General features: G+C 30.1%; 1 long non-coding RNA gene across 1 annotated transcript; it reads left to right on the plus strand.

Moving 5' to 3' along the window:
- Window positions 1–305: 305 nt before the first annotated feature.
- On the plus strand, window positions 306–8,799 carry LOC107884348. The gene is made up of 3 exons (XR_001679847.2): window positions 306–329; window positions 4,533–4,580; window positions 8,479–8,799. It is a non-coding gene; the product is annotated as an uncharacterized LOC107884348 (long non-coding RNA).

Below are 8,799 nucleotides of genomic sequence, written 5' to 3' on the forward strand. Positions count from 1 at the left end.
TTCTTGTTAATGTCAATTTAAGTACTATGTAATTGTCGAACTGTAATAGTTTAAGCTGATGGTTCTAAAATTTAAATAAAAAAAAAAAAAAAATTTACTGAGTTGGTTAAAAAAAAATACTATATGCAAATATGCAATCATTATAGTTATCGTTTATACTTCATAGTATATATTAATATTTTGCTTAAAACTTAAAACCATTAAGAGTTTTCGAGAATTAGAGTTATTCTTTGAGGTAGGTATGAACTTAAAAAGTTAAGTAAAATATTAGTTAATAACAATTGTACTGTTTTTAAATATTCTAGCACTGATAAAATTGAAAAATATAAGTAAGTAAGGAAAGCTAACTATTAAAAAATATATTCATAGGCTATACTATTAGTAGGTCAGAAGATGAATATTATCTGCTTGATTTATATACAATATAGCATAATGACTTTATGAGGAAATGGCCAAGTAGTCACTTCTTTTGACGTACTACAGTCGCACTCAGTACTATTTAATTGATTTAACGAAGATTCCATGAGTGGCCGAGACGGAGTGGCCGAGCGACGCCCACCGACACCGGTTCAAAACCTCGGCTGCGGGTGGCATTTTTTTCGGACAAGTCACGGTGTCCGGAGAGAAGTGCCGCCATCTCCCATCCGGGCATGGCAGATACTTACGAGTGCCCACTAAAAAATCTGCCAAACTAACAAACACACGTGTTTAAACCAGGGACTGGAACCTTTATGATTTTATCGGTTTGGGTTTAGGTTTGGGTTCTCAAAAACCCAAAATTTCGATTTCGGTTCTGGTTTCGGTTTTTAAAAATATCAAATTTCGGTTTCGGTTAATACCGGTTTTAACCCTTATTATTTGACCTTTTTTTTATCAATAAAGTACTATATAAAAAATGAACATAATATTAATAATCTATTTTTAGTGACAGGTATTTGTAATTAAGTGTAACTATTTCAGAATTTATAAATTATATAAAAATATAATAATATTATAAAAAAATGAATTATTATAAAATAATAAATTAAAATAAATAATTCAATATTTTAATATTTAAAATAAATATAAAATTATTATTAAAAAAAAAAATAAGAATGAATTTTTAACATACTTGGGCGACCCATGTTTCAGTTTGATATAATAATTTATAACTTATATATAAAAATATACATTTAAACAATATATACCGCGCTAATGAAGACGGAAGAACAGTTCAGTAGTAGGTACAGTAAAATGTGTACAGAGCATAGTATAGAGTAAATAGAGTTAACGATACCTGCATTAGGTTAGGTATTTAATATTATCAATGCAGGCATATTAGTAAGGTAACAGTTATAATTTATATGACAACTTACTCTGAATTCTGAATCACTTATAAACGTCCAAATTGCTATTATTTTCAGAAATTCTACATCAGCTATTGCAAATTGCGATTCAATAATAATATTGATATCGATTACGTGAAAATTAGAATTTGGATTTTTGGTATTTTTTCTATGACAATTCTGTTGTACTTGTACACATAATAATATTCTTATTTCTTAGCATTGATAAACTTTTATAGGTATACAATTCTATAATTATTTATTATTACTAATAATTAGTTATTACCTACTTACACCATAAATAAAATATCTATTGGATTTTGGAATCGAAAAAACCTTTTCGTCAAAATATAGTTTTCGGTTTCGGTTCCTAAAAAAATGTATTTAAGGGTTCCGGTCTGGTTTGGTCCCAAGATTTTCAAAAGGTTTCGGTCCAAAACCGGTCGATGTCGGTACGGTTCCAGTCCCTGGTTTAAACCTACAGTATCCTCCCCACAGTTAAAAACCACCCAATGGCCTAAGTGGCCAGGGGTAATTAATAAAAAAAAAAAACAAAACATCTATATATTATCATGAACATAATTTATTAATATCTGCGTATACTTTTTTTTTTATTGAACTTGAGTTCGGGAACTATGAACGTGCAAACTAATTCCTCAATTCCGGTGGCGGAAATTACGGATGTGGAGCCGCCATAGACCTTATACTTAGTATAAGAGGTCTATGGGAGCCACACTATTTTACGCACCCAGTTATCATTTATCAAATATAATATTATAATATACATTATCAGTATATTATTATGATATGATATTTTATCGTAATAATATATTGAATAATATTAAATATTTATTATTATTATTTATTAGTTTATTACTAGGATTTAATTAGGATACACACGATTTAACTACAGGATTTTACTATACAATACAGAAATTAAAAAATTATATGTATTAGAAGTAATTATTTTTATATGGCGTTCTAATGTATCTTTACGATTGAATTGTTTATTACATTTAGAGCATGGCTACAAAATTAGGACTATAATTTAAAAGTTCTTAATTTAAAGTTAAATATTTTACTTTATACTCACAAAATCATTTTCAACATTGTCATTTTGGCCATCGAATGAGATTTTGCATGAAGCTTTTTGAAGACATTTTAAATTATACGGTTTGTAAAAATATTTTCAACAAATTATTATTTTATTATAATTAGAACAAATAATTTTTCCTATATATAAAAATAAAAATACTGATAATATATATTATAATATTATATTTGATAAGTGATAACCTAGCGCGTAAAATATCGCTGCTCCACATCGGTAATTTTCGCCACCGCCGTCACCTGCGTCATTGTTTCCGCCAAAAAACTCGATTTTCGTTTCCGCCAAATCTATATTTACCTACCTATATTATTTAACTGACAACTGTATCTCTGAAAATAGTGGGTTTCCCCCCAACAATATGAATGGTCCGGTTTTAGAGAAAATACATCCAGAACAACAAATAATTGTGAATCTTTTCACGCACATTATAATGAACAATTTTATAAGTCACATATCCATACCTATACACATATAAATACATCTTTAAGAATTTTAATTTCGAATGTTCAAAACAACGTATATATTCAAATTAAAAGTTGCGACTTAAGTATGCAAGAACCTGTAGGATGTAATATAAAAAAACGTTTGATGAGTACAACAAACGCAATAGACGAATACAAAAATAAAACAATTTCAAGAATGACATTTTTATAAAAGGTATTCCACAATTATTCGAAATAGTAATAAACAATTTTTAGAATTGTCAAAAATAGGTATTTGATATACTATATATATACATATAAGGTAACACAGATTAAATTATAATTAACTTGAACTTCAAATTAAAAAACTTAAATTTTAATTTCAAATTTCAAATTCAAATTTTTGAACTTACATTTGAAAATTAAGTCAAACAATTTTTTGGGGGTCAATGAGAACCGCTTCCTCATGGTGGCCTGGGTAACTCTAAATGGTTCTCAAACTATAATTATTTATACCGGTAGAGAGATATAGATTTGGTGGAAATGAAAATCGAATCTTTTTCGTTTTGACGGAAACAAAAATCTAGTTTTTTGGTAGAAACGACTAACGGGCGTCAACTATGGTCATTAGCTATTGTATGGATTACAGTTAGTAGAGTATGTACGTTTGGTAAGGTTGGTACGGTTGAAATGGTTGGACAGCACCACGTGATACGCACATGTGACACACTGACATGTGACATGTGTAGCAAGGTTTTTGCCACTTCGAACCCGGGTGGTGGTATGGCCGAATTACACTTATTTTAGTTTAGCTGCACCTAGGTTCAAAAAAGGTAATGGGCGAAATGCACTTGGGTAAAAAACAGGTAGTGCCGTAGTGGTCGACCATTTCTTTTTAGGTAATAAGTGCAAATCGACTACATCGCCGGGTGGTCGCCGACCCAGGAGGTTGGACGTTGCGTGATTGATTGCAGCAAGCCAAAGCCAAGCCAAACCAAGCCACCTGCCAGGGGCGTACCTAGGAAGTTTTTATTGGGGGGCCAAAGTTGGTAGTTTGGTCAACTCTAGAAATTCATCCGGGACAATGGTATCATTAACATTGGGACTTACAAACTCCCTGACGACTGCATATTCCTCTTATTATTACTGACGCACTGATAACAATTACTGTATATTTTTCCGATACTAGACAATAGATATTATTCTAGTTCAGACAGTGTTAGAATATAATAATATTAGTATATTCACTATATTATTCTAATAACCTTGATTCTAGTCAATATCACTATCACAATCGTCAATCGTATACGAATTATTAGTTGGCCATTATGTACAGTTATTGAGTTTTTTCAGAAATGTGAAATGGCCAATTGAAAAGTTAAGAAACCAATTATTAGGAGGTATTATGACCACCCTACCTCCCACCCACCACTAGGTTCGCCCCTGCCATCTCCTTATATTATCATATTCAATAATACATAATATATTAAATGGATGTCTCATAAATCCTTGCATCCCCTATATACTAGTAGGATATAGATTTTGTATATAAATTATTGAATGATTACAATAAATTATTGTATCATACAAAATAAGTTTAAGTGAAATTAAATAACAGGATTTTTATTATGTTAAAAATTAAAGTAATCTTATTCGGTGTTTTAATTTTTAAAGATGAATTGGATTACTTTATAAACTACATCTTTAAAAAATTTAAAGTAGGTACGTTGTAAATATTATATTATTATAATAAGTAATAATATACCATAGTAAATTTATTATACTTAAATTTTTAAATAAATTTAATAAATAATAATATTTTAATAGTCTTAGATTCTGAGTGAAGTGATGAAAGTATTGATTGTACAATGATGTGTTTTTTTTATATTTATTTTTGTCATTCGTGACCTTTTAGTGTAGTAGAAGTTCTTCAATCTTCAACATCCATATTCTGGTGGCATAGCCGATATAGTTAGAATCTGGAGATCAAAATTAAATACTGCCAGTATTTTCAGTACTTTTTTTAATTATGGGGTTTTATCAACAAAATTGACATAATCTAATCTATAATAATGAGTAATGACAATCGGAGCAGTTAAAATGGCCAATATATTTTCGTATAGTACGATAATTTACCTATCTACGGCCTAAATGAGTTGAAAAATCAAGCTGTATAAACCCTCCAATTTTCAAGTAATAATCTATTGAAATAACTTTTATTGAAAACGGTCCAGTCATTTTTTGAGGCTATTAACTTTGGATAAACCAACATCCAATTTTAGTTGTACCTATAAGCCGATTCCACCCGCTAAAAAATTTAAAAAAATAATTTAGATTATACCTAGGTACCTAGGTATCTCAGTTCACAGATAAATTTCGGTAGCTTTGCGAACTAAATTGACCAAGGTGAACAATATTTATTCGGGGTGCATTGGTTATAGCACTTGGTATAAATTTAACGTGGTTCAAACTATAGTATACTCTTTAAAGTTTAAACATTCCTGATATATTCAAGAACAATTCGAAATTTTCATAAAATCGGTCAAGTAATTTTTGAGAACCTGTATAATAGCCTACAAATATACATTTAATTCTCATATTTGTTTTAAGATATAATTTCTTTATTCGAAACCATAAGCGTGCGACGATTTGATAGATGATTTTACCTCATCTGCCCATAGACATATAATAAATGGACTGCGCTTACAGAGAGAAATCATGAAACCGACATTGAAGAGAGAGATACAAGCTGTTGGGGGCAAGCATGGGGGAAATAATTGAATAGTCAAATTATTCCATGATATTATTTATGACCTTATTAAATATCAATGATGGTTATCAGTGATAACTTATCACTCTTTATCAGTTTTATAATCTATAAATTACAATAATTTCATGGAATGAATGAAATATAATTATTATTACTTTCATGATTGCCGCCAACAGTTTCTATCTCACTCACACAATGTACATTTCAGATACGGATAGACGGGTGGGGGGAGGGGGAGGAAGGCGCAGTCCACTTATTAATAATATGTCTATGCATCTGCCAGAGTAATTAATGGCAAACATTTAAAATACTAATTTTTATTAATTATTTCTCCTACAACCAATAGCAACCATTTATAAACAAAAATTTGTATCGTAAATCTCAAAATACTTGTTTGAGCAACTTTCCAGGTTGAACCAACTGGGTCTAATTGTGAATCTAAACCATTCAGGGACTCACTTAAAAACACACAAAAATTGTCCAGTGGTTTAGGAGAAGTTCAATGACATACTGACAAACATGTATTTTTATATATATAGACATAGTTTGTTATTATTTTTGGCAACCCAATTAATTTCACCAAGGAAAATTATTATAGGTACATTAAAACCTTCCCCGTGACTCAACCGATTTATTAGTGAAAAGTGGAAACCGTATTAAAATAATTAGAGTTCTTTTCGGGATATGCTCGTACATACAAAAAAGGGGCAGTCTTTCTCTACTATATTATGCATGTTATATGCATATAAATCTTCCTCTTGAATCACCCTATCAATGAAAAAAAACCGCATCAAAATCCGTTGTGTAGTTTTAATTTTTAAGCATACAGACAGACAGCGGGACTTAGTTAAGATTAAGATTTATTATAATTATTTTTTAATTTGAATATTTTCTATTTGTTTGTGTCCATTAGCAACCATTAATAAACAAATATTTTTATCGTAAATCTCAAAATTCCCGTTTGAGCACCTCCCACGGGTGTTTCTCTTCTATATTATGCATATTATATACAATTAAACCTTCCTCTTGAATCAATCTATCAATTAAAAAAACTGCATCAAAATCCGTTGCGTAGTTATACAGATCTAAGCATACAGAGAGAAAAATGGACTTAGTTTTATAATATGTTAAGATTAAGGTACTATCTGATCCCGTGCACTTCGTTGCCCGGAAACCATTAATTATTATTATATTGACAACCATGGAAACCAAAGGCTACACAGACAGACAGACAAACATTAATTTTTATATATAGACAAGCTGAACCCGTACACTTCGTTGCCCGTTAAATGTACCAACTCTATAGTCTATGGGCCAGTTGCACCGTCTACGGTTAAACTTCGATTAAGCTTAATCAGCTGATAACAGATATTTAACCGGGCAAATTCGGCCGATTAAACTCCGGTTACATTTAATCAGAGACGGTGCAACTGGCCCTTAATGACTCAAACTTTGTTCAATTCGGTGTATGGTCTTTAAAATGAATCTTAACTTTTCCGTTGCCCGGAATAAAAATTCTGATTCGCAGCAGTATATTATCAGGTATAATATAATATAATATAACCTGTGGTAGATCGAGGACCCCTAGTTTGTACGTAAGTGTATGATTTAACTCTAAAGTATCAAAGTTATATCAAGATTGTCGTATTCTACCTATGGTGTATTAATATAATCAATCAATACAAAATCCTAACCTAACCTGTTGCGTCACTGTTGTATTTTTGACATCCAGATTTCCTACTTTTTCGGTGGATTTTCCTAAAATTTTGTTTCATAATAACCTTCTCCTTGATATACTCTTTCGTTTAAAAAAAAATCAAGAAGATCTGATAAGTAGTTCCAGAGTTGACCCTGTACAAAAATTTTCATTTCACATTTATATGGTTAGAAGATATTGACAAAAAACAACAATACAAATCAACAAAGGTGCCCGTAACCAATAGCAAGCAATATACAATACACTATTATTATTTTAATCCACAACTTAATTTGTTGTTTTTGGCCATGTCACCAGGTGTGCACCTAAGGGTGTCGGTGCCAAAAAAACATGTCTTACAGGAAAAACTCTCATGACCTGTAGAATTGTCGGATTTCGTTAATTTTTTTTTATATCTTAAAGTAGAGAACATTTTGTAGGTCGGATCAAAGCCCGATTTTGAAAACTATAATTATAGAAACTGGAATATGCATTTTAAAAATGCATAATATTTGTCCTTTTTCAAACATATTTTTCTACTACTATTCAAAGTAAAATAAAAAATCGAGCTTTGATCCGACCTGTAGAAACTTCTCATCTTCAGATAAAAAAAAAAAATTAACGAAATCCGACAATCCTACAGGGCGTGAGAGTTTTTCCCGTGAAGTCATTTTCGTTGATATAATACACCGTATCGACCACGTCTAAATAAGTATCAAGCTGTAGATTAGTGGAAAAGTATTATAATTAAGACAATAACTAAAATATAAAACATAATATTAAAATAGCATAGAAATTTTGAAAATTGGAAATACTGGCACCGATACCCTTAAGAGGCCATTACTCCGGAACCACTTATCGCACAGCGTATAAACTTCACAGAAACCATCTACATATCAATATTAATATGCCCTAAAATTATCGAAATCGGTTCGGTGGTTCTTGAGTTATAAAATGTATTTAAAATGTACAATCATTTTTTTTATTTATATATATATATATATATATAGATAATATAATCTGTGGTACAATGTTGATGATCAGAGCAACTTTTCGACTAACAAAAAAAAAACACTTATAACGCATTGTAAAACTAATAAAATCATCGCTCCACTCAGAATCAAAAATGAAAACTATTTTATTTCAATTTTTAGGTGGGAAAGTGCCAAAACCAAAAACATTTTGTAAACACTCCAATCCATTGCAGTATAGGTAGTATCGTTAAGAAACTAACTACAAAAGTATAAATCGTTGAATATTTATCAACTGCAACAAATACTAATTAGTGGTTGACAGAGATATATTTAAAGATAACGGGTCTAATGATATTATATACAATATATACATCATAATATATAGATATAATTTATAAATGTTAAATTAATTTACATAATTAAGTTAAGTTGCAATTACTGTTAAAGATTTTCTTGCAAAGTATTTAAATTAGTTAATTTAAAAAAACTTATTTCATTTAT

Source organism: Acyrthosiphon pisum, chromosome A1 (assembly GCF_005508785.2).
Source record: "Acyrthosiphon pisum isolate AL4f chromosome A1, pea_aphid_22Mar2018_4r6ur, whole genome shotgun sequence".
In the NCBI taxonomy this organism is placed as follows: Eukaryota; Metazoa; Arthropoda; class Insecta; order Hemiptera; family Aphididae; genus Acyrthosiphon; species Acyrthosiphon pisum.